Source organism: Staurois parvus, unplaced genomic scaffold (genome assembly GCF_062004578.1).
Source record: "Staurois parvus isolate SC_StPar_1 unplaced genomic scaffold, SC_StPar_1.0 ptg000013l, whole genome shotgun sequence".
NCBI lineage: Eukaryota > Metazoa > Chordata > Amphibia > Anura > Ranidae > Staurois > Staurois parvus.
Window position 1 is genome coordinate 5,871,633 of NW_028317809.1, and position 27,799 is coordinate 5,899,431.

Consider the following 27,799-nt stretch of genomic DNA (forward strand, 5'->3'; position numbering starts at 1 on the left):
ATACTCAGCCCTTTTTTCATTATTTTAGCACTGCTACTTTATTACTGCATTTGTCTAATTACCACCAGTCAGGCTGGGAAGTACCGTATCTGAAATGTAAGATCCCTGGATGTACAGTGAGCATGCTTTGTGCACTGGTTCTGAATTGTAAGCAATTATGTTGAGGGCCTACCCACATTTCAGTGTGGGAGGAGAGAAGAACACAATGCCAGCTGCCCCAGGCCAGGTGAATAATTGGGGGGAGGCGGCACTATTTATTTTTTGGACCATGGCATGGTTAGCTTTAACTGCCTCTCCACAATTTACTGTATATGGTAAATGATACCAGTCATATTTTCTTATTACATGTGCTGGCTCTGATTCCTGGTTAGCAGTGCTGATTGTACAATATGCTCAAATAAAGAATGTTAATTCTTGCTATGCTTCCACCTTTGTACATAGTAGTGCGAAATTCTTAAAGCCTAACAATGGGTTTTAATGAACATTAACTAGTCTGGACCAAGCTGGTCCAAAAAAACTCTTCATGTAATGGCTGTGTGCACTGCATAAACTATATACATACTACCATTAGTATACATTGTTGTGGTCTGGTAGCAGGATGGGAACTTCCCACCCCACTTCCAGAACAAAATTGAATGCTGCTCAGCCATTCACAGGAGGCTTTGTATTTTATGAAGGAATATAAGGCTTCATCTGATTGGCTCAGGTGGACTTTGTGATGTCATCCGCCCAGGGGCAGACTGACAACTCATGGGGCCCCTGGGCAATAGGGGATCATGGGGCCCCTGTGTCCTTGCCCAAACAAAAAAGCCTATGAAAAAGGTACCAGGGGCATCTCATGGGGCCCCCTACTGACCCTGGGCCCTCGGGCAGTGCCCAAGTTTCCAAATGGTCAGGCCGCCCCTGCATCCGCCTGAACAAATACTAACATTTTTAAATCAGTTACAGCAATAGTGTTTTTTTCCTTTCAGAGTAAAGGTTTTACATAAATGAATAAATCACAGCAGGTCACATGACAGTTGTATACAATGGATGGCTTCCTTTCATGCTATCCATTGTATACAACTGTGTCTAGCTGTGAATGGTCACAGTGATCACATGCACAGGCTGGGCCAATCACAGCCCATCTGGGTCATTTGAATAGCCGTGGCCAATCACAGCTAATCACAACAAAAAAACTTGAATGAATCAATTTCATTCAGTTACTGTAAATGCTTGCTTATAGAAAAGAAATTCTTTGCTCTAAGATATCAAATTGTGTAAAAAAATAAAAAAAATAATGATCACTTTCCCAAAGTAGTACAATGTTACTATGGTAACATTATACTACTTTGTTCATATATGCAATATGTAATAAAAAAAAAAAAAAAATTGAAAAAAGTTATCTTTTTTTTATTCATACTGTCACCAGTCAGTGTCCCTGATCACCACCACATTGACACTGTACTGCACTGGTGACAGTATGTAAAAAAATATTGTGAAAATAATTTTTTTAATTTCTTAATTTTCCAAAAATTATGACAAAGAATGACAACTTCAAAAAACTCGCCATGCCTCTTAAGAAATAAGTTGGACTGTCTACTTTGCAAAAAGGGGTCATTTGGGGGATATCTATACTGTTCTGACATTTTTGGGCCTCAAGAAATTAGATTGGCTGTCAGTACTTCAGGATTGATCAATATTCAGATATATCCCATAGTTTGTGAACTCTATAACTTTCCTATAGACTAAATAATAAATACTGATTTGAATTATTTTCACCAAAAAAATGTAGCAGAATACATCTTGGCCTAAATTTATGAAGAACAATTATTTATTTGCAAACGTTTATAACAGAAACAAAGAAAAACGTGTGTTTCTTTTTTAATTTTCTGTCTTTTTTTGGTAATTTTGCAAAAAATTAAAACCCCAGTGGTGATTAAATACCACCAAAAGAAAGCTCTAGTTGTGTGAACAAAATGATACAATTTTAGTTTGGGTACAGTGTTGCATGACTGCGCAATTGTCATTCAAAGTGTGAGAGTGCTGAAACTTGAAAATTGGCCTGGGCAGGAAGGGGGTAAAAGTGCCCGATACTGAAGTGATTAAAGGAAGCTGAAAAATAACAAACTATCTAGATCTACCCTGGAACCAGATTTATGTGCAGGACAGATTGGGGAGCAGCCATTTGCTTATATGGAATTCTTTGTGGGGGATGTCCTGCCATCTAATCAGCCTCTAATTGCGAGGGGCTAAGCGAATGAGAAGCCTTATAACATTTGACACTCACCACAAGTGCGATTGCCTATCAAGTTTAGATGGGCTACGATATGTGGTGAGTACCAGTAAATTGGGGGAGGCTTTCCTCTGGAGCACGTGGTGACCCTTGAGTGAAGTTTTATGCACATGTTCAAGTAATCTTATTTGCTCACATGGTGATTTTAGTGGATTAGAAGGACTTTTCATTTAACCACAATTTTTTACAAATTTTTTTCTTGGTGGACTCATTTGAAGTATTTATGCATTTGATGAATTAGACTTTCACTGATTTAATTCCATTGATTTATAATTATTTATATTTATATGTCATAGCACATTATTTAATTGTATATTACTGTAATTTATGTCACTGTGTTATATTTTATTTGTTGTGCTGCTTTCACTAGTCAATTCTATGAACAGAATATGTAATCATGGACTTTGTGTGCACTCACCGGTCACTTTGTTAGGTACACCTATACAATTGCTTGGTAACACAAATTGCTAATTAGCCAATCACATGGCAGCAACTCAACGCTTTTTTGCATCTAGACGTGGTGAAGACAACTTGCTGAAGTTCAAACCGAGCATCAGAATGGGGAAAAAAGGGGATTTTAGTGACTTTGAACGTGGCATGGTTGTTGGTGCCAGGCAGGCTGCTCTGAGTTTTTCAAAAACTGCTAGGATTTTCACACACAACCATCTCTATGGTTTACAGAGAATGGTCGTAAAAAGAGAAAATATCCAGTGAGCAGCAGTCGTGTGGATGCCTCGATGTTAGAGGTCAGAGGAGAATGGGCAGACTGGTTGCTGCAACATTCAGATGGTAGGGTCAGGATTTAGCGTAAACAACATGAAAGCATGGATCCATTCTGCCTTGTATCAACGGTTCAGGCTGGAGGAGTAATGGTGTGGGGGATATTTTCTTGGCACTAGCAAGGTGTACCTAATAAAGTGGGCGGTGACTATAGAAGAGAAACGAAATCCTGTAAAAACAACTTTATTACGTTCCATTAAAAATCTATTACACAACATTAAAAATTACTTTCCAGATAGGGGTTCATAACATGCAAAGATTCCGATTACAGCTCGCATGTGGACTTGACACATTTTGGGAATCCTTCTTCTGGAGACCATGTGACAGAATCAGTATGATACCGCATAGCATTTTAAAAAAAAAAAAGTTTGAATTCACTAAAAAACACTACTAAAATACCGCATGTGTTATTTTATCAAGTCATACAGTATTTTAGTAGTCAAAAACCATGTGTTAATGTTTCAGCTGTCAGCCGGGTTCCCCACTGACAGCTGAATGCAAAAGAAATCATTGCCAGCAATTCAAAAAATATAAAAACGGCATGGGGTCCCCCACTTCATCCATATCAATTGGGTCTGGTATTGATTTTGAGGGGAACCACTCACCCCCAAAACTTTTTTTAAGTGGTGTGGGGGCCTCCCAAAATCCATATCAGACCCTTATCTGAGCATGAAGCCCTGCAGGTCAGGAAAGGAGGGCGTGAGCTAGGGACCCCCCCCCTAAACCAGTCCATGCCACATGCCCTCAACATGGCGGGGTGCTTTGGGGCAGAGACCTCCCCCCAAAGCACCATATGTTCTTAAATATGTAAGGGGTGGGGCCACGCCTTGTGACATCATTGATCGCGGGCATGCTGGGTCAATGATGTCACACGGGGCGGGGTCACATATGCGTGGCCTCGCCCCTTACACATTTAAGAACTGTCAGGCCGGCAGAGCTGTCAGACGGCGGAAGCCAGAGTCGAGTGCGGAGCCTTATTTTTCTTTTTTCAGGTAGCGGCGGTGGAGGGCATCGTTATTGACGTTGGATCTACTTTGGGGATATTCTTTTATTTTCCTTCTTTTAATAAAGGTCAAAGACTGTCTCCTGTCTTTATTCACACCACAGGTTTTTTTTCTGTGAATGGGTAGCGGTACCATGTACCCCATTCTCATTCACATGGGGGGGTGGGATCTGGAGGCACCCTTGCTAAAGTGGGCTTCCAGATTCCAAAAAAGCCTCTCGCCTGCAGAGCCCCACAACCACCAGCCATGGTTGTGGGGAAGAGGTCCTTGTCCCCATCAATATGGGGTCAAGATGCTTTGGGGGGCGGTTCCCACCTCATCTCAAAGCCCCCCCCCATGTTGAGGGCACGTGGCCTGGTATGGTTCAGGAGGGGGGTACTCACTCATCCCCCACCTTTCCTGACCTGCCGTGCTGCATTCTCGGATGGATTTGGTATGGATTTTGGGGGGGACCCCATGCCATTTAAAAAAAAAAAAATTCTTATTTTTGAATTGCTGGCAATTTTTTTTTTTTACATTTAGCTGTCAGTAGGGAACCCCACTGACAGCTGGGGGCTCATAGGTTGTTAAGGACTTTGCAGTCACCCATTCCTTAACAACCCATGACAGTACTGACAGATACCAGTACATACCGCATGCCTGGACCACCACTTAATTACCCCATGCATTTAATTATTTATTTATTTTTGTGAATTGACTTTAAGGTCTTCTTATGCGGTATTTACCAGATGTTTTTGCTATTTTCGGTAAGTACCACATACTAGCAATAGTGAATTGACATTTTCAGTATCACATGCGATATGCGGTCATGTGACTGACTCATGCGATAAGCTTTAGTGAATTGTGTCCATAATCTTAAAAGAGAAGGACCTACTTCTGAATGGGGAACCATCCAGACCCAATATTAGTAAGTCACCATAAAGGCAGCATGGTAGTCAAGGTAGTCAAGGCACATATCTTCCAAAGAAGGGGCACTTGATAAGTATCTACAATAACTAAAACAAACTCAGTTCACATCAGTCCAGCCTGGATAGATCAACAGGTAAAAATAAAAGAAAAAAAACTCAAAAAAGAAATTATTGCATCTGCCACAGTTAAGGATTGGTAATCTGAAATATATTACATTTTTATTGGTGGTAAGTGGTCTTCAAAATAAGCCCATGACAACTTAATGATTCGCCCCCTGGAAGTGTGTCCTTAACAGCCTGGGCTCACCTGAAGTGGGTTGAATGATGCTGGCAGCCATTTAATCCAGAAGAGGACTAATGCTAGAACCTTGGAACACTGAGGGTAGCAAAATGTCCTTTATTTTGTAATATGGTGAGATATTTATTGTTTTACAATTTATTAAAATGGTTGTTCCACTTTAAAGCAAAAAGATCAGCCTTAGGACACCTTTACTTTTTGCACCTCTGTTCTTTGTCTATTTAAAAACTCAAATACAAAAATTGAAATATAATCAATCAGCCTTATAGCCAGCTAGCATTTTCACAAGGAGGATAATGGTAGCCTGCATGTTTCCATGACATATTTTGGCAGGCTGGTTTAAAGATGTTGTAAAGGCTAGACTTTTTTTTTACCTTAATGCATTCCTTGCATAAAGGTGAAAAATGTCCCAGTAACCGTTTCACCCCCTCATCCCCCTAAATTGCTGAGTTCTCAGTCGATACAGTGCTGTGCCCAACTGTAGCGGATCTCTACCCTCTCCCTGCATTCACAGGACAGAGAAGCAACAGCGAAAGCCATTGGCTCCTGATGCTATCAATCAAATCCTTTGAGCAGAGAGTGGGAGGATGGGCTGCACCAAGCTGTGTGTATCTATGAATGCACACAGCCCAGTTCAGGAGCAAGTCCACATGTTTGCCACCATAGCAAGCTGCTAACTTTGGGGGCAGACAATGAAAAGATGAGCCAAGAAGACTGCCGGGGGAACCCAGAAGGGGTGATTCAGGGCCACTCTGTGCAATTCAATTTTCAACTGCTTTAATTTAATTTCTGTGCAGTAAAAATTAAGACATGGAAACTATTTTTTTTTGTGTATCATTATTATTCTTAAAACTAAAAATTATTTTATTTGCTGCTAGTTTTATGCTGTAAGAAAAAAAAAAATCTAAACTTTTTTTAAATGGACTTAACGCCCTCTACTTTTAACCAAGCAAGTAGAAAAGAACCTTTATGTAACAGAAGAGCACTCTCTCTTTTGCCAAACAATTATGGCACACAAGTGAAGTGTTTCTTTGTGCAGGCTTGAGTGTTTTAGATACTGAACTTCAGATAACCCACTGGAGTCTTGAAGCACAAGCAGGTTGTAGTATTCTACAGTCCTATTTATACTGTCTCTACTAAAGATTACTGATTACTGTCGCCACTCATCTTAATTTAGGCAGAAGGTCATGGTTCAGCTCAGCATTTGAAGCTCTGCCAAGCTCCTTTTTAATAGCTTCCAAAGTTCTATTTTAGTTGCAGAGTGAACAGACAAGGACCCGAAAATATATGAAGATCTAAGGATTTAAAAATTGTTCTAGGAAATCTCACATTGCAGAAATGTCTGCTTTATTCCAAAAACATCACAAAAGAATATGTTTATATTGATATTTATAATGCAGAAAGTTTGGAGTTTAAATGCTACTGCATTAATTGATGGCTAACACAGTGCAATACCCTTTTTCTACATTGAGGAGTATAACTAAACCTTCGCGGCAATATTAATGGATCCTTAAAGCATAACATAAATGAAAACAAGTGTAGTCTAATTTTAACTAACCTACCACTAACTTACCCTCAGGCCCTTCTTAAGTTCAAGTGCACCAATACCTCCCTTCCCCATCACTACCTCAGCCTACTCCACCTTGGTACCAAAATTAATTGAATTGAATAGGGCTGTATATTGAGATACAACTCTACTTATGCGAACAGGGCATCATTTAGGCCAACGAGTGGGTATATATGGAACTATTCGACGGGGGGACATTTTAGCATAAGGCCTTGCACTGATCGAAATATAAATTTCGATCAGTGTGTGGGCTCTCTGGCTCAACAGAAGTTGATTGTTTAATTAACTTATGTTGAAGGGCCCTGTTGGAAATGTGTTATTGATCAGCAGCTGCAGCCAATCAGCTGCACCCACTTAGTGCAGTCTGTCAGCGGAGGGTACAGCTGTCAGAATACAATTTCCCAACAAGGGGGATTCCTCCATCCACCTGAAAAAAAAAATTAACAATGTTTGCCCAGCTTTAGGCCAGTATGGGAAGGGGGTAGGTTGGGATAGTGATTGTTTAGTAAGTGGCACAGCTGTGCTTTAAATTACACCTGTATCTAGAGAAATATGATGGCTGCCATTGCTTACCTCCTTCTAAAAATACTAATTGCCTGGTTGTCTCTGACTTTAATACTTTCTGACCCAGTGCACAGAAATTAGAAAGTCAGAGCACTTAATTTGCATACTTGTTTCATATCAATGACTCAGAAAATATTGAAGCCTCTGGATCAACACAACCTCCATTATTTTGGAGAAGTCAGTAATAGCAGCCTCCAATAAATGTTTCATTCTATATAGTTGGAGTAGATCTTGTTTCTGTTTAAAGGCCTACTAAAGGCCTTCTGTTAAAGGCAGGTCTACTTTACGAAAAAAATATAAGTACTGTTTTGAATGGAAATGATAGGAGCAGGTTGTGCATAATATCACACCGAGCCCGATGTATAGATCCAGCACTGTGCGTTACCTTTGAATCCCAGTAATTTCCTTCCTTCAGTGAAAACTATTACTGTATGTTCTGTCTGTCAGGTGCTGTATCTTTCCCTACTGAAGTCAGTAGACCTGACACTTAATGCTGACAAGTTGAAGCAACGCAGGCAATTATGAGTAGATCACTGCAGGGACTTCACTGTGGTAGACTGCAAAAGCACAAAAGCATGTATAACAATACACACCGGCTGGATCATTAGCTTTCACTGTAAAAAAAAAAAAGTCTTTGGAGGTTTCCCTACATTTGCATTTACTATCCAACCCTTTCCCCTGAAAAATGATTGCTATGTGCATCAGTTAGAATGACTGGGTACAATTATCATAGAAGAAACCATTCAGTTTATCTCTTAGAGGTATGGAACCTCATACTGACACAATGCCATCTGAAACAGGTAAGCAGTGGCAAAGGGGTATGATGAGAAATTAATATATCACATTTATATGGAATAAAAAAATATATTATCATAGAAATACACATACTCCCACATGTTATCTCTTGAACTGAAATGGGAGTGTAGCATCAATACACTATCTGTTTTTTCAATACCAATAGCTAGAAGGCTAGCTAGTAATTGATAGCAGCATCAGACATCCGCATTTAAATTTAGTGCATTTTTTAAAAGGAGCTCCGGCCAAGTAAATACACTGTTTTACCTAACAAAGGGTTTGTAATTCTGTCCGGCCAATTTTGCTGTTCCCAAACCAATGCCACACTGCATAGCAAGGCAGGTAATACCATATTTCCTGGTTTAGCTTTGTAACTTCCTTTTTTAACCATATCCATCCTGCTCACAGGACAATGAATTAGTATTATTATTAGTAGGGAGGTGACTCAGGGAGCTGGAAAGTAGTTAAGGAAATACTGTAGAAGCAAGTCCTTTTCTGGCTGTATAGTATGGCTCAGGTGTGTGAACCACTACATTAGCCAAACAGAATTATAAATCCTTTGACAGGTGAAAGAGTTCACATACTGTACTGTATATGAATTTCATTTGTGGATTTATCTGATTATGTACTATAGTTAACTAATATGATTTTGCACGATCCAATGAAATGTTTGTTATTGTTTGTTATTCTGTTTCAGAATTTTCCTGCTTTATTTTATCTCTAATTTGTTTTGTGACCGTCTAGAGAAGAAATCCTCAAAACCTTTAAATAAAGGGTCATTTTACCATTGGTGGTCAGGCCTGTGGCATAGGAGTAAAAAACTGCTCATTGGCATTGCTCTGGCATTGGTGGTCAGTGGGAATAAAAAATCCCAAAATCCCCATGTGTTTGTGAACAGTGGGAGTATAAAATTCTCCAGCTTAATGTGCCTAAAAAAAGAAAATAAAAATAGTCTGGAGTCTGGAATGGCCAGTGGAAGTAAAACATGCCCCACCTTTGGTTTCAGGAAGGGTAATCAACTCCCCATCATAAGTGTCAGTGGGAGAAGCAAATTTCCCATCATTGGTGTCAGTGGGAGGAAAAATGTCCCATTATAGGTGTTCACACCTGACAGTGCCTAAGATACATTGTTCTGTGTTTCAATACCAGGCAGCCGCTGCCAATCTTCTACACTTCAAAGCCCTACATGTCAGAGCTTCTCATCACAAGGGCCAGTTTACAGGAACCAGCGGACCTAGTTTCAGAACTGCTGCTGTAGAAGTCTCCACACTGAAACCACATGTCCCAAGATATACACTGATTTTGTCACTTTTGCGGTCTGAGATTAACTATGTGGATGTACCATATGACTCTACTATTTTCAACAGCAGCCTTATGATGTCACCCATTGGTCTACAAGGGGTATGTTCATGACAGCCATGTCAGGGATGAAACATTTTGATGACACTGGTTGTCACACAGCCTAGAAGTAAGGGGGATTACCCAGATTCCCTGTGACGATCCGAGTAATAAGTAAGGTAGCTGGAGCAGGCTTTCAGGGCAGGAGAAGGAAATTAAACTCCTGGACAATATCTCCTATGCAAGTAATTGAAAAAGTTTGAGCCTGGAGTTTGGCCCTAGGTGGTGAAATCATAAAAGGAATATTCTAAAAGGGGATCTTATAGAGAGAAAAAAAGTTTCTCTCAGAGAGGCATCTGGGTTCCCCTTTTCGCTGCCAAAAATCTTTTCTATAAATCAGTATGAGAACTATACAGAAAGGTGTTTAGACGTCTATGTGTAAAAGGCTGAACTGACTCTTACATTGCTCATAAAAAGAGTAGTTAATGAGTAGTAAATTATTGATTAGCTAAACACTGTTTAGGTCAGGCTGCTCTTTTCCCCTGTTTACAATAAAATGGCTTAAGCTGTTTCACCAGTGCATTTTTCTAAGAATCAAGCTTCTGAATGACATCCCATAAAACTGACACAGAAATATATTGCACTGAAGCATTAAAGAAGACCTCTGTGTTAGGATGTCTAGAAGAGGGTACGTTATGTGCTGTTATGTGCATTATACTTACCTCAATTGCCCTGATCCAGAGAGCTTCATGTGTAATGTTCAGCAGCTGGCAATCCACTTTTGGCAAGCCCAAATTAAATATTAAAACCACTGTGCTACCAATGTGAAAAAACTAACAGAAACTGACGGAACCTTAATTGACTGCTGCCAGTACTGACATGTGTTCCACACCAAAGCAGCTAAATAGTTATATTAAGAATGCGCAACCCTTTTGGGAAGCCGGGTATCTATTTAGAGATGAGGCCTTTTAAGACTGGAGGTCTCAGCGGCTGCCAGGTTAATGAGCTGGTGGTTGGGTTTCTATGGTGGCGTTGGCGGAGTGTGAAGCTCCATGTGGGGATGAGGTGACCCATATGCAGAGCTCAGGTTGGCTCTAGCTTCCTCTCCAGCAGGCAGTGCAATGGGGTGCAGGAGGAAGAAGTACAGGATTGCTGGGAGGGGACTGCTCAGGAAATGGGGCAGGGCCAGGTACCTGATTAGCATTAAAATATCAGAGCTGAGAGTTATGGGTGAGTCTTAAGTCTAAAGGGACAGGGAGCAAGGTCATTTATTCAGTTATTGTTTGAGAAAGATGTTGGGTAGAAGGAATTTTAGACAAGAGAAGATGGAGAAGGTTGTGGTGCAGTAGGCTCCCAATCTGCAATCGTCTTTCACACAGGCGGTAATGACCTGGCTAATAGAAAGTATCTGGACCTGTTATTTGATATAAAGGTGTATGTTATAGGGTTTTGGTGTGGTAGCCAGGTGTCAAAATATTCTGGTTAGCAGAAGGTCATGGGGAGGAGAAGCATCACATGCAGCTATTGTGAGGGCTAGGACAAATACGAACAGTGCTACAGGTCATTTCAACAGAAAAATGGGATTGTCAAGGTCTCTACAGACAGTATGTGCACTTTTCCAATGTGGCATTTTCAATAACGAAATACAGGAAGAGCTGGAGAGATGGTTGGCACATTGTGGATGAGTTGGATAAACAATGTTGGGGTTAGTTTAAGTTAAATGGCGGTCCAGAGCTCTACTTTGTTTGCAGTAGTGGATCAGGGCACCTTGTAAGGTGGATTTGGCACCCTCTTAAAGCTGCACATGAGAAAGAGCTCTGACCATATGATATATTTCTATTACTGATAGCAGAAAATGGGGAAGGGAGGTAGAGATGGTGCAGGCATAGCACAAGCGTTACCCCCACAGGCAGCTGATTAAAAGTAGGGTTTAGCTGCATTATGGGGTCAGAGCTGACCAGACATATGGAATGGGGACTTGAGAGGGCTCACCTGAAGGGGTCCTCAGTTAGGCTAGGTACCACAAATTGCAATAGCGCTAGATAGTGTTCTTGTTGTACTAGTTTTTCACTGTTGTTGTTTTGTTGGTTTTGAGGTTACAACTTCTGGAAAGAGATGAAGTGGAGCATCTAGATCTTAGCAACTCCATGCAAATCTATAATGATCTCAGTGACAGCAGGTAGCCTGCAGAGTAGTGTGCTAATAGCAGAAGCTCACCAACAGTATCTGTGGATGCATGAATCTGGTAAGTGCAATACATACAATTACATTTCCTAACCTTTATGTAGAGATCTATACTACCTAAAGTTTTTTTGTTTTAGTCAATTAGTCACACATTTTTTCATGATATGAAGACACGCGGTTTGATAAACTTATTCACATGTTGCCCCAATATACCAAGCCAAACTAAGTTCACAAAACAAGTACAGTAAATTCTATACATACATAACAAGATTCTACAAAAGAGTATTGCTTTTGGCACCAACAGTTGTGAGTCTACAGGCTAGAGTGATGGAGATCCAGTCCTGTGTGAAACTGTAAAGATATATAAGCAGAAATACTGATGTATTCATGTAATATTAATGTCAAAAGCCTTATGTCTGCCCACTGCATTATATTAGTGTAACATAAATGTAGGATTCGGATAGCTGAGATGTGATCAGTAGAAATATGTCTCTGTATATCTAGCTTAGTTCCATGTTATTAAAGATAAGTTAAGTGTTCAGAATTCAGTCAGAAACATATGTTCACCAATTAGCATCTGAAAGGACAGAGCAGCTTCTAGACTGGAGGTGATACTTGGATGCCAATAAAAAGTTGTCACCTATGTAGTCAGACTTTGCCACCTTCTCCAAGTTTAAAAGAGGAGCTCCAGCCATTTTGGTTTTGAGAATCAGCAGGAGACTAGGAGAGGGCTCTGATCTGTCTGCCAAGCGCTGAGGTATATCCACAGATCAAAGGAATATATTTCATCTCTCATGAAAGCTAAAATATTAGTTGCAGAGAGATTAAAATACTTCCTTCTGATTGGACACACTGTAGGCTACATCTGCATGTAAAACTGTATTTGTAGCCTCTGTAGAATCCCAGAGAAACGCAAAAAACGGTCATATGGTGCCTGATTGCGATACCTGAACATTGATTGGTACTGTCGCGATCGGACTGATGCGCTGGTGTCAGAAATTCTATCCCTGACTTGGTGATTCAAAACATTCCTTGTCCAATTGACTATGGGCACTTCAGCACCCAGAACGTCCTGTTGGCTGGTACAGGAACACCCCCCAGGGTTGATTGGCCAAGGGCTAAATTCCAGCCTACATCCATATTTCAATTAATTGAGGAACCTGAGATATGGACAGTGTGATTCGTATGGAGTCGGTTCTATTTGACTGGCGAATCGCGGACTTTCTCTGACTTGCTCCAGTCGCAGGATAACTCTTGGTAAAGGTTTTATTTCTGTTTTTATTCCCTTTATTTTATAGTCAATAGCCAATTGTGTGTCTTTTTGTATTTTCTGTAATTGTTTTTTCTTTGTACGTATTTTATGCACTGCCCACTTTCGGGATATTAAATCATAAAATTAATAAGTGACTTCTGGGTACTTAAGCTCGGGCTCATATTTCTGGAGAGATTGTATTGTATTGCAGTGTCTTTATATGCTCGGTCAAGTTCATTGCCTATCTGTATGCAATTGCACTGCGTGTTGGCAGATTGCATGCAGATTGTAAAGTAGCAGATCTGCCAGATGGAGATCTGTGTGTGTGTGGTGGCCCAGCAGACCAGTCTGCTGACAAACTGTTGGATGGTGGCAAGCTACCGTTTGTGGTGTGTCTGGTGTGGGGGTGTGTGGACAGTGGAGTGAATAACACTGGGGTTCTAGCTTGTAGGATAGCTGGAGGAATCCTAGAAGGGTGTGCCAATTGCTAGGCTGCTCCTCAACCCTTAGAGTGCACCAGATTGTATATAAGATTTGTACCTGCCTGTGTGCGGTCAGCCAGCTGGATTGGAGTGGAGTCTCCCTCTAGTGGTGGCCAGAGGTAGTGCGGGCTGTGAAAATGTATCACGGCCGGTCTTATATATATGCTCAAAGTAAGTCCCCCTTATTCCCTCTTTAACCCAAGTCACGGCCGGACATGCATGCCTCGATTAGCTAGTCGCTGTGGGTGTGTGCCAGTGGGTTGGATCTGTGACAATTAGCCTTACTAATGTTACATATAAACAGAAGCACTCAGAGTGCATGTGGCTTTTCGATCATCAGTCTACAGTAACTAATTCTTTGAAACTGAGCAGTCAAATGGAATGGGTTGAAATCATCAAAAAAGGACATACATTGTAGTTTATGATCATTCTGTCATCATGCTTGCTTGTATTAGCCTGCACTGAGGGCGGGGGAGTCCACTGAAGGAATATCACGTTTGTATTGTCAAGAGGGGATAAAGTAAAACTACACGTAAAGTAGAACACACCTACAGTATATGGTTCTTAGCTTTCATAAAATTCCTTTTAATAGGATAATTACATGCATTGTTCATATCTGTTGAGAAAACTGTCTTTGGGCATTGATGAGCATGGTTGCCTTATCTCCTTACTCTTTAGAAAGCAATAAAAAATCAGGAAAACATTCCAACTTTTTATCTCACGTTTAGATGCCTGCAGGTGCTCTATTGCGATTCATTTCTTTTCACATGTAAACATATTGTAACATTGTGCTGCTTTAACATTATACAATAGTTTTATGTGTATAGGTAGCTTAAGAATACCAAGAAAGAGAGGAAAGGTTCTTAATATGAACAGTTAAGCTCCACAGGCAATTTTAGTCTTACATGACTGATCACATTTTTCACATCAAATGGACTTTTGTAACCTCACACGAGTTCCAAAATATTCAGTTTCACAGTTTAACTCATACAGTTGTAAAATGCTGCAATATAACTGTATCATGTAATCTTTTTGCACTCATTGACTATGGACCAATTGCAAATTCTTCCTTTTTTTGAGCATAGTGGACCATAGGGATTAGTTGCACAGCAACAACCCAGAAGTTCAGTACAGTTTAACGGATGTACGCAGTCTAGACAAGTTTGCAAAGTGAAAATCACCCATATAGTTCATTCTAATTCTGACATATACATCCTCTTGAAAGTTTTTTCTTTTATTGCCATAGAACAGTAAATTTAACTTGGTATTTTTTACACTGATAAACAGAAATATACTCTTTAATGCCAAGTACAATCTTAAATCAGTGTCTCCACACCAACATTCCAATATACTTACGATAACCTATCATACCAAAGAGGTATAAACAATTAAAATTTCAGAATAATATATTTTTAAAAATTGTCATACACAATAGCAGTGTAAATTATCCATAAACATCAAAACTATTAATTCCGAAAGTCCTAATGTTTGATAATACATCATTTGGAAAGGCCAGTTAAAATACAGTTATTAGGAAATAAATATATTCAATATAATTAGGGCAAAAATTGATCCAACATATTTATACATAACTAAATAGAAGTGTCTACATGTAACCTTGTCTTAGCTTTTGGATAAATGGAATGGTTAGGACCCAACAGGATTTTTTTTTGCTGTCTCTGTCCTGTCAGGGAGATTTCCTTTCATTTCTTGTCTCAGAGACAGAACAGGAAATGAGAAGAAATTACTACAAAGTGAAGAGAAATCAAATTTTTAGACAGTCGTCACCAGAACAAGTGTCCCCATTGGAAGATTTTCACTTTTCTCCTGTTCTGTGACAGCGTTAAAATGTTGGATTTACCCTCACTTTTTGTAGCAGAGACAATGGTCACCCTCGAAAATGTGACAAAGTTTATAATCCATTCCTAGTATATCCAAAACAAAAAAAAACAACACTTGCATACACTTTAAGCAATACAGAGGAAGGGCTAAACCTGAAAAATACATTCTGGGATCAATGCTTTGCATAGATAGCCACACTTTATCACTTAGATCAAACTGTGAAGCAGGCATCAGTTTTTATAAGCTGATCTCTTAAAGCAAGAAAAGAACCTTAGAAGTGTCTGCCAGATTTTCCAATACTTGTTCTAATGAGTAGAAAACCTCAGAAGTGTCTGCCAAGTGTCTTCCCAAACTATAAATTATCAGGGAATTTATTGGCAGGTGTTACTTCCAAAGGGATGTGGATGAGTAGAAGATTAGGTGGGCAGGAAGTTTATAAACAAAAAATTATGATGATCTTTAGGTTTAGTAACATGATTTGTATATGATAATTTTGCCAGCTGACACAATATTTTGTCAGGGTGAAAAATTGTTTTGTAGAAATAGTTCTTAAACTTGGTTGATGTATACAGTTCTAAGGAAAGAGGACAGTATTTATTCCAATCTAATATCTAGTTAATAGTTGGTTTCTGGATCTCCAAAAACAAGAAGTAAACTGTAAGCCCCTATTAAAGATGTAGTGACTATAATGACTATAGTCCTGCACAGCCAGTCAGTTAGCATTTTCCACACTGCTTTCATCCACAGACAGAAATCAGGCCTTGAACATTGGTTCTATTATTTTATTCAGGGGATTAAACTTGGATAGGGTATAGGGGTGTATAGGATGCCCAAGGGAACTGAAACCTGAGAACAAACTTCCTGAACTATTAACAGCTTTTTCTCTCTGACCCACAGTCTCTGTTGGAGTGCTAGCCAACAGCTCCAGTTGTACTACCCCAGACCCTAAATGAACTCTTCACCCAACAATCTGAAGGTTTTCTTCCTGAGCAGGGGATCTAGCTCCTGTTCCCTTAACCACTTGCCCTCCAGAGGATTTACCCCCCTTCCTGACCAGGCCATTTTTTGTGATGCGGCACTGTGTTACTTTAACTGAACATTGCACGGTCATGCAGCACTGTACATAATTTAAATTGATGTATTTTTTCCCACAAATAGAGCTTTCTTTTAGTGGTATTTGATCACCTGTGTGTTTTTTAATTTTTTGCGCTATAAACAAAAAAAGATTGACAATTTTGAAAAAAACCAAAACATTATTTTTTACTTTTTTCTATAAAACATATCCAGTAAAAAAATCTAATTTCTTCATAAATGTAGTCCAAAATTTATTCTGCTACATGTCTTTGCTAAAAAAAAAATCCCAATACATGTAAATTAATTGATTTACGTGAAAGTTATAGCGTCTACAAATGGTGGTATATATACTGGAATTTGTAATTATTTATTTTCTATACTAGTAATGCCGGTGATCAGCAATAGCGGGAGTGCAGCGAGCATTCTGACACTGTGTGGGAACTTACTAACTGCCACTGATATCCTAATAACACTAATACAGTGATCAGTGCTAATAAAAAGCACTGACACTGTACTAATGACACTAGGCAGGAAGGGGTAACATCTGGGGTGATCAAAGGGGTTAACCGTGTGCTGTGTGCTGTTTCACATGATGTGCTGTGTGTGCTTTACTAGGGAGACATGCTGCTGTATATTTCTCTGAAAGAAATACAAAGCTGCATGTCCTTGGTGGCAGGAGAGAGACCTGTGTTGTTTACATACAGGTCTCTCCCCTGTCAGCTTTGCCCAACAATTACTGGGCTCTGGTGGGGAATCTCTGGCCGGGATCCGGTGATCGACATTCCTAGCCGCCAATGGCAGCGCGGGTAGGCAGCGCACGTGTGTGCGTCCCATATCCAGGAGTGCAAATCATGAACATATATGTGATTTTGCACAGCCCTGCCGTGCTGTAGCAGTAGTTCTAATATAGGGCAGCGAGAAAGCGAGTGCTCCTTCCCCTATCCCTCCAGGGGTTGCAGGTGTACTCACTCAGATCCTCTTCTGTACAGCTTGTGGAATGGCTGCTGCTACCAGGCTTATCAGCTGGGCTGCTTCTTCCTTGCCACACAGGTGGTCCTCTCTCAGGGGACAAGTGAGTCCTGAGGCTTCCTCCTTTCTAGCGCCAGGCTTTTAGGCAGGCCCCATCCCAGCAGGCCTCCTGGCAGCCTTCTTCCTCAATCCTCACATCTTCCTGACTCAAACTCCTCTCCCCTCCACCACTCTCCAACTTCACCAACTGAGCAGATTCTAACACCTCTTAAGGGAGTCCAGTCCCTTGCCAAGCTTCCTGTTGGGGATTGGCTGAGGTACCTCAAAGGTGCAGCCAACCACTCCTCAGATCCACCCACTGCCTCAAAGGCCCTCCTCCAAAAAGCTTAAAGGAGGGGGAAATTCCAGAGGGGCTGGCCAGCAGAGTCTCTCAGCCCTGACCCGAATTTTACCCCACTGTCTATTTCACCTGAGCTGCTAGTCAGCTCCTGTCTAACCATTAGGGATCTAGCTCCACCTAGTGTAACTTGGAGGGTGCTACAAAGATAATATGAGATTGCAGACTATGAAGATCATTTACTGTAAAAATATTTGTGTAGAGAGAAAGCTATTGGTATTTTTTTTAAATGAAGTTCATTAGAAAATAAGTCAACAAAGATCAGAGACAGCCCAGTTAACTGTCTATGATTTCCAAGGTGAAGGCATGTCATTAAATTCATGGATATGTGAGTCCAATGTAAATACAATACAGACTGCCACAAAATCCTTGATGTCCTCTTTAATAGTAGACCACCAAAAATTGTGAAAATTAATTTGAATCATTTGCTTATCCACAATATCCTACAAACTTACAAAGGAATAATTTTGGAAAGATAGTATAATAAGAGCAAAATGCTCCTTTTGGGGGTGCTCAATTTAGTTGAAGATGTGTAATTAGTAATTACACTGTCATTAAAATGAAATAAGGACTGTATTGTTGATGTGAGTTAGTCAGAGTTCTCATCTATGGGTGTAAAGAAAAAGCTAATGTCTTGATATTCTCCACTGGATGATAGATAAAGAATAAATAAAAGCAGGCAAAGAACAGACAGAACAGAATCCTGAAGGTTTGGCATGGATTTGACCTTTGGATCGTTTGGACATACATGAGACTTTTTGTGGTCTTTATAAATAATCACCCCTCAAGGGCAAGCTTGACAGAAGGTAATAAGCAATCACTGATTTCATAAATAATTTTTTTTTCCAGAAGTGAACTTTTTGCAAAAACAATCAGCAGGAATGACTTTTCTGTTATATTGCTCTTGATTGGGATTTCTCTTACTCCAAAGCAATAAAGAAGGCATTGTATCAGGTTAATAACCCTTGGAAGCTGCTGAAACGTTATGATAGTGGGGAAAGAAACAGAAACAACCAGTGTGGTATAGTCCTTTAAAAAGTGTTGATAATAATATAGAAAATAAGATTTTCCAAATCTTAGGGACCTTGCAAGGTCCATTCAAAGTTTTGGGTAAATACATAAACTGTACATTATTCTCTAAAAGACAAGTCTTCCATTTGTATATAGTGCATTCTACTAAAGTATGATCTTGCCATGGAGCTGATGGGATTCTGAGTTGGATGAGAGGTTCAGAACATCACTGATGATATGATAACACATGATAAGGAGATCCTGGAAGACATTGTTTATAAGATTAATAATGACAGGTTCATTACACGTTATGACCTAAAGTGACACCGAACTCTGCTTTTTTTAAAAAAAATTCTATTAAAGTAGGTTTTTTTAACTCAAAAACCAAATCCAAATTCCTTTTTTTTTTTTGCTACCAGGATCTCACTTTCTGTTAGAGGGTGGCTATGTTCATTATCTATGGTCCCTATGTATGTAGGAACTTAGCCACTTTCACTTGCTGCTGAGATGAACTAGGGAGTATGGGATTTGTGGTGCTCATGACTGTAATAGCACTGTTTGTTCCAAACAAAAAAAAGTGTGTGTGTGGGGGGAGTTTGGGAGTTCATGGAGGATGTTACAAGGAGGCAGGAAAACAGTAAGAAACCATTTTAATGAAAAATGGATTGCAGGGCTATTACCTAGTGAATGTGTTGTAGTACTGTACATTATTTGTGTAGAATAAGATATCGTTTAGTGTCATTTTAATATTGGCAGTGCCTATCCTGAGCACTGACCTTGTCTTTCAGTCATCCCAAACTTTATAACAGATCAATTTTTAGGTTTACAAAGCTATAGCTTAATTTAAACCCCTTTAAAATTGGTCAAACAATTCTGAAAATAAGTGATACCAGGTACTGGATTTTTATTGTCACCTTATATAAGCCACAGTAGTCAATACAGAGGCTAACTGGGCAATCTTTCCTCTTCCGGAATAAATCACCACATGCTGATAAACTGGCTTTGCTAAAAGTGGCCTGAAAAAGAGGTAGGTAACAATTTGATAGCACAGTCATAGTGCTGGTCAGGTGGAAGTGAGTCATTGTATACTTCAGAAAGTTATGACATACAAGGACCAAATAAGATAGGGGTAGGCAGAGCAACTGAAAGGTGTCAGTCATGTACATTATATGGTAGATAAAAAAAAGCATATGCACTGCTAATGATAGGTGGGTCTCCTTACCAACTAAGGAATAGTCAGATTAGGGGGATGGTTTGCATCAAGCTTCCAAGTTGCATCTGGACAGCCAAGACAACCTGTGCCTTGCCAAGGCAAACTGTGTTGGCTATCCAATTTGTTTATAATTATATTTACAATGTAAGACTTTTTGCATACATTTTCTGCATTTTTTTTTACTTTGTTATGAGGCCATACCTGGGCCTAAGCATTCTTGGCTTTCAAACTTGAGGTCCACTTAAGAGTATCCTCTCAAATTGACTCAGGCTATAAAAGGTTATGCATATAAGGATGTTATGATATTTGATTGTGTGAATACATCAGAATTCAAGACTCATATTCAGAATTCAGGACTGCATAATGGACAACAATTGCAGATACATAAGATTATCAGCTCTAGTAGCAGATTAAGTCCTAGACCCCTTTCACACATGTGGTCCGATAAGGTCCACCTGTCAGTTTTTCAGATAAACCTGATTGGAAGCTTAATCTATGTCTATGGGCAGCAAGATCTAAACCCCTGAATTTGTCCAGGTCTGAAAAAAAAAGGAAATTGCCTTTGTCCTTTTCCATATTTCCAGACCTAAACATGATAAATTGGCGGTAGGCTGGTCTAAATGGAAGCAAGTACATAGGAACTTGCTGCCAGCAAGATTCTTCATAGAATTATATGCCAGTGTGCATGATATGCATTATAAGCCCATGTGAATCAGAAAAGTCACACCAAAACTTCTTTTGGCAGTGGGGAGTGATTTATGAACAAGCTGCAATTTTATAGTGAATCTCATAATAAGTCTTACTGCTCAGTGTTTTGCAATGTCTTTCTATGTAGCAAAGTTGATCTATCTCTCCCAGAAAAATCTGAGATCAGGTGCTAATTGCTGGTAAGCTTTGGAATGTAGCAATCTGCTGTACAGACATAGTACAATGGTATTTTTGTTTCAGAAGGGTGGATATTGCTTTTCACATGACCATAAATATTTTAATGATTAATCTCACCCGTGCAGCCACAGTGATAATGTGAACACATTTTAACTGAATGGCAAGCTGCTTTGGTTCATTACATTCAAAATACAAAGATTATATCATTTGTGAGCCACCAATCATGTTTCAATTTACACTCGATAAAAGGTTCTGACAGCTTGGTTTGTCAGTATGTGCATTGCCTTATTTGCTAAACCTATACTAGTTAAATCAAGATTTCTTATGCAGTTAAAGGAAACAATTATAAAAAGTATCTCCTAGATTGTAAGCTCCAAGGAGCAGGGCCCTCCTATCCCTCTTGTATTGAACTGTATTGTTGCTGTATTGTCTCCCGTTATATTGCAAAGTGCTGAGCAAACAGTTGGTGCTATATAAATCCTGTATAATAATAATAATAATAAAAAGTGTGGGTGCTACTGAACTCCTGAAATTGCTAGTTGCATGGCTGTCTCTGTGAAATACTGGGGTTCATGTGCTTAAAGCAGACCTTCACTCTCCTATTGCAGATGACATATTCTGGGCCCTCACTTTAAAAAAAACATTCAGAAACTTTTTTTTGTAGAAAGTACTTTCTCCATAAGGTACTTGCTCCCACTTTCTTATTCCTAACCTAGGCGAGAATAACATTTGCTGCTCCACATACTAAAGATAGAAGATTTCAGGTTGTACAGAGATAACAAATAATGTGCAAGCAAAATTTTTTTTTGTTCAATAGCACTGACTTAAAGAAAAACATTCAGATCAGAAAAATTAAAGGGAAGTCAGAAATCAAAAAATGCATGCTTATTCTGTGTTAGTGACTCAAACAGTAATAAAGACACTGGGTTATGATGTCAGCGAGACAAATATAATTTTCAGCAGACAGCATCAACATTGGACGCCTCTCTGTTAACTAAGCTTAGTTTTCCTTTAAGAATAGTAGCAATACAGTAATTATATTTAAAAAAAAATAGAGAAGACGGATAGAATGTGGCAGAAGCACAATATTCACTTAGATATCCTCACCAGACTCATCTTCAGTTTAGGTTTATGTCAACCTGACACTATAAAGCTCAATTCCAGTTATAAAGCACTTCAACAACTGTGTTATTAACCAGAGCCTCAAAAACATCTAAGCCTTCTGCCTAACAGAGTTCTTCAAAAAGCATATAGTTTGTTCACGAGATAGGAACATCTTTTAAGGACCTTATTTGACAGGTACATTGCTTTATTTGAATGACCTCAGGGCAAAATAAATTAAAAAAACATATGAAGTACATCTCTGCAAACTTCTTTCCCATGTTTTTCTCCTCTCAAGTACAAAAAAAACCGTTGATCTTCCTGAAAAATCACTCGGTTCCTGAATCCAATTGTAGACTGACAACACACACCATTTTTGTGGACAAAGTGGTGTCAGCCCTGTCCAGTCTTTTGCTAAACTAATCAAACCCTCCGCTTGTCTTATTCTCCACAATATAGATGTTAATTAGGCTGCAGGATAAAAACTGGGGGAGATAACACAGGAATTGTGCACAAGACACAGAAAAGCGTTATTTTGCACTTATTGAACAGCTTATACTTAACAAACCAAAAAGTAACCAATAAAAAAAAATCCATTGTAAGGGTTTTCATAAACTTTAAACTGAAAGTATTTCATTTTACTGCCCCCCAAGAAATATATCCAAATGCCCTATTCAGTATGATGTTAAACAATTGCAAAATGTACATGCAGTATATGATTTTTTTTTTGCTCAAATCCTAAATCTGACTGTCCTACCAGGAAATATGTGCAATCATTTTTGTAACTACTCTAGAAACTTAAACATCTTTTTTTAGCCATTGCATACTTGTGTGACTTCCCCCGTCAGACTTAAATATAGCCATGGTCAAGTGCAAAAATAACGGATGGTTTCCCCTTGTGAAAGGTGTTTGAAAATCATTTTGGTATGCTGTCTTTTAATTGGTTTGCATGTTAAAAAAATATAAATATATTTTTATCATGCAGCACTTTGTTACTGTCTTTCCTGAAAACACCTTTACAAGTACGAATAAGAAATTTACTTTTTATGTATTTTATATAATAATGGCTCATGTACACTATAGCTGCTAAACTGATGTTTAGGAGCAGTTGTGCATTTTTTTCAGCAGCCCCTGAACTCTCCTTTATGTTTTCCTATGTCTCCATATACACATAGTAGTTTACAGTCGTTTACAGGCAGTTGAGTTTACAGGCATTTTCTTGAAAGCACAAAAATCGCGTTCAAGAGTAGAGTTTACCATAGTTTCAAACGCCAAATGCTTGTAAACGCGTGTAAACGTGTTTATGCGTGATTACGTTTAGATGCAGTTTTTGGCTGGTCCATATCCAGATGCTGTCCAGAGCCTTTTTTCTTTATCAAAAATGCATGCACAGCATTTTCCATGTATTCAAATGGACCTATACACCAGTGCAGTCAGTTCCAGGTTTCGCATGAAGGAAAAAATGGTGGAACGTGCTGCATTATTCTCATGATGGGATTCATAGTGAATACAACCAGAAAAGACAGGTAATCTCAAAACATACTGCTCTCTCTACTTCTACTCTCTCTATTTCTCACAAAATGTATTTAATAGTTAATTATTTACTATTTTTCAGTGCATTCTGGACATTTGGGAGGGTGTCCTTATCTTTTAAAAATGCTTCTAAATGCAAACGGGCATAAATGCGGTAGGTAAATGCAGCTAAACTGGCGTTTTTAACCTACGTTTTCTAGCAGTCAGTTTCCAGCGGTCAGAAGAGTTTTTCAAACACCCTGTGTACATGAGCCCTAAAAAATGCAACATATCCTCATTGCTAAGCAGTTGAATTGATTTCCTAGGGGGCAAATAAGCTACTCACTTTGCAAAAGGGAATTTGCACTTAGATTAGTGAATGTGGTTGAAAATGTACTTTGCAACAAATATCCAATCACATGCAAGGGAAACTAAGAACAATATTTTCATTTTAACTCATTTAATGGTTAAGGAAAAATTCCCTTGCAAAGTGAACAGCCTATTTGCCTTTTAATAAATCAACTCCAGTGTCCTGCATGCTGGTCAATGCAGGCAAACTGCAAATATACTAAGGCAGTGCAAATGTTTATTTCCTGGAATATAGATAGAGCATGCTAACTACAAATACACAGGCTTCACAGAAGATAATCTAGGCAAATACTAAAGCTATGACTAGTTTTATCCTTCCAGCAAACCGTACCCTTATTTGTACAGAGATTCAACAATACAATACGATAGCCTGGTTATGATTTGAAGGAGATGCATAAACACTACATGGTACAGACGTCTTGCTAACTGCCAAGAAAAAAAGCATACTAGACACCAGCACAACACATAAATTCATTTTCAATTTTATCCATTTACTATATTTCTTTTTAAAGGTAAGCTAACAAAGACAAAATTTGGATGTTAACGCAAATAAAAAAAGTATCACAGACAGCACTCGATAATCTTTTGCAAGTGAACTAATACGGCTACAGCCACTTTCAGCATAAAGGCAAGCAGAATATTTGTATTTACACACTTTTTTTAATAAAGGGATTACACAGGCTACTGCACAACAATTCTAAAATAAAAACCAAAATTACCTGCATGACACTTGTGTGAAAGACTGCAAATGGTGTAGCTGCAAAGTCACACACTAGTTCTTACCAGTTACACTTGCAGCAGCTGCTATAATTCCATGCTAAGGCATCCCAGAAAGAACCATATATAACATGATCGCATGGGGGTGGGACGCAAAGGCAGATCGGTGTGACAGTTACCCTTCCTAAGTTTCTCTTAGAAAAAAAAAAACATTTTTCTCCACACCCTCTGCTGTCACTCAAAACCCAACTATTTCCTTGAAGCTGGAGTACAAAGCTGCAACCAAATCCATAGCAGGTCACAACACACTGCATAGATGCAAGGAGGTTACAGTATGATCATTTTTTTAGTCTGGCTCCATAGCTGCAACACTGCATCCTAAAAATAAACTACTCACACTGGACTTCTCATAGTCTCCCACGGGTCTGGACAGTGCTTCATAAAATCGGTAGTAAGAAGACTGGGGCCAGAATGGAATTCATTTTTATTAAGCATATTATTAGAATTTATTTTAATACATGTATAAAAAAGAAAGTTGTTGCCTTTGATATTCATTGATGACTTGACACTTGGCTCATTAGCTGATTACTTGTATTCAGCTCAGAAATGTTGGCATAAGTTTCCTGGTGCTGATTTCTTGGCATATGAAGTGTCAAACTTTAAAGTGATATTAAACCCTCTGCTCACTTTCAGCAGCTGATTTAATCAATTACTGAGTATGCAGCTTCTTTGTATTTTAATCCTTGCCTATGTTCCGGTCCAAACTGGTGCCCTGATCATGGCATCAGGTTTCTGGTTTCAGGGTGGCTCCTTTCTCTTTCAGTGTCCTATGGAGCCAACCTTGTATGCAGCAACTAAAGGTTTGCCTTCCTTCACCTTGTGCATCAACAGAAACACACAACCCCATAGCCTTGGATGGCAAGGTACACTCCTGCTCCTCCCTCATCCTCCATTCTCAAAACTAACACACTGACCCCAGACTGCACAGTCAACTGTTAACTCTTTCCCATGAAGACCAAATGTCTAGGAAAGCAATACTGAGAGAGCTGTAGCCAGCTAAAATATTAAACTGCACGTGTAGAGGTAGGAGTTTGAGCAAATAGTTTAGTGGAGAATGTATTTTTTATTGTGCTTATTGTGCTAAAGTGGTTCTAAAGGCACAGGGTTTTGTTACCGTCATGTATTCTATACCTGAAGGTGAAAAACCTTCTGGTTGTAGTTCCCCCCTCAGCCACCCTTATACTTACCTGAGCCCCATCTCAATCTAGAAATGTGCATGAGAGCCACAGCTCTCCCAGGTCTCTCTCTCCTCATTGGTTCACACAGTAGTGCGATCCATAGGCTCCTGCTGCTGTCAGTTATATCCAGTGAGCCAATAAGGAGAGGGCAGGGGGCGAGGCAGAACCATGCTCTGTTTGTAAATAGACAATGTTCATTCACAGGATCGTGGCTCAGGAGTGAGCCTGCTTGAGTGCCCCCATAGCAACAGGCTTGCTATTTAAGGCACTTGGTAGGAAGGAGGAGCCAGGACTGCCGACGGAGGAGCCAAAAATAAGAGGATCGGGGCTGCTCTGTGCAAAACCATTGTTTTTTACTACTTTGTTTATTACTACTGTAAGATTAGGAGGTAAGGGATGAGATTAGGGTTTAAAGTAGATGTGAACCCTAACTGGCCAAAATGTAGTTAGCTAAGGCACTGTATATCAAAAACAATTTCTATATTTTTTTCATAAAGTTCTGCTTTCACCTTTTTTCACATTTGTTACATATCAGTGCCTCTGTTCTGCTCAAGCCTCTTTCAATCATCACCTGTCTACATGCAAGCACTGTATGCAAATAGAGAAACAGAAAAAGGGCGCACCGACCTGGAAGAAACAAAGTAAGTGTCATACTCACAATAGACATAAAAACACAGGCATGTCAAACTGAACAAGATGTAGGATCCAAACAACATCTGAGTCCATACGATGGAACCCTGGATGACCAACTGGCTAATGCGTTTCGAGGACACAACCTCTTCCTCGGAGCCAGGTGTTGGCTCTGAGGAAGAAGTTGTGTCCTCGAAACGCGTTAGACAGTTGGTCATCCAGGGTTCCATCGTATGGACTCAGATGTTGTTTGGATCCTACATCTTGTTCAGTTTGACATGCCTGTGTTTTTATGTCTATTGTGAGTATGATACTTACTTTGTTTCTTCAATAAATCTTTAAACGATAATGCACTAGGTCGGTGCGCCCTTTTTCTGTTTCTCTATTTGCATCCAGTGTATTTGGACCACCCCGGTCTAATGAGGGCAGCAAGCAGTGCATATTCCAGAAAATTCCAGAACATTCCTATTGGGTCTACTGAGTCTTTTACTAGCGCAGGAGAAAAGTGTTTGTTGTGTTGTACATGCAAGCACTGCAGTATCAGCTGCTCATCTATGTTTGGGAACAATGATGGCACTTGCCTTTGCAATGTGTTTTGGCGTGTGATGAGTGAACTGAGCAAAGTTTGGTTTGCTGTGGGTTCATTGAACAAATAGAAAAATCTGCAAACCCTGAACATAACACCAAACCCAATCCAAGCATCACCTTCAGGGTTTTCGAGGGGTCTAAATAATACATCTGATTTCTTGACTACCTGTCACATTTCTTGAGTCCCTAAAGTGCCAGGACAGGAGAAAGGCCCCTAGTGGCATGGTGAATCTTTCGAAGATCACATTTTTATATAAGTTTTTGGATAATAAAGAAAGAAAATAAATTGTATTTTTTTTACACACACAGCTGTCAATTAACCACTAGCCTACAGGGCACTTATACCCCCTTCCTGCCCCGGCCAATTTCCAGCTTTCAGTGCAGTCACACTTTGAATGACAATTGCGTGGTCATGCAACACTGTACCCATATGAAAGTTTTATCATTTTTATGAGACAGATAGAGCTTTCTTTTGGTGGTATTTAATCACCTCTGGGATTTTTATTTTTTCTTAAACAAACCAAAAACCACTGAAAATTTTGAAAAAAAAAGTTTTTTCTTAGTTTTTGTTATACAATTTTGTAAATAAGTGATTATTCTCCTTCACTGATGTGCGCTAATGAGGCTGCAGTGATGGGCATGGATAGGCTGCACTGATGGACACTGATAGGTGACACTGATGGGCACTGATGAGGAGGCACTGATAGGTTGCACTGATGGGCATTGACAGGCATCACTGATGGGCACTGAAAGGCAGCACTGATACATAACACTGATATATGGCACTGATATGTGGCACTGATAGG

At 39.4% G+C, this 27,799-nt stretch overlaps 1 protein-coding gene across 1 annotated transcript in view; it reads right to left on the reverse strand.

The window, feature by feature from the left end:
• Positions 1-24,689, reverse strand: part of SLC20A2 (solute carrier family 20 member 2) — a 143,148-nt gene extending 118,459 nt beyond the window's left edge. Inside the window, exon 1 of the mRNA XM_089675386.1 lies at positions 24,540-24,689. The gene's annotated coding sequence lies outside the window, so the exon portion shown is untranslated. The remainder of the gene's footprint in view (positions 1-24,539) is intronic.
• Between the last annotated feature and the right edge of the window lie 3,110 nt (positions 24,690-27,799).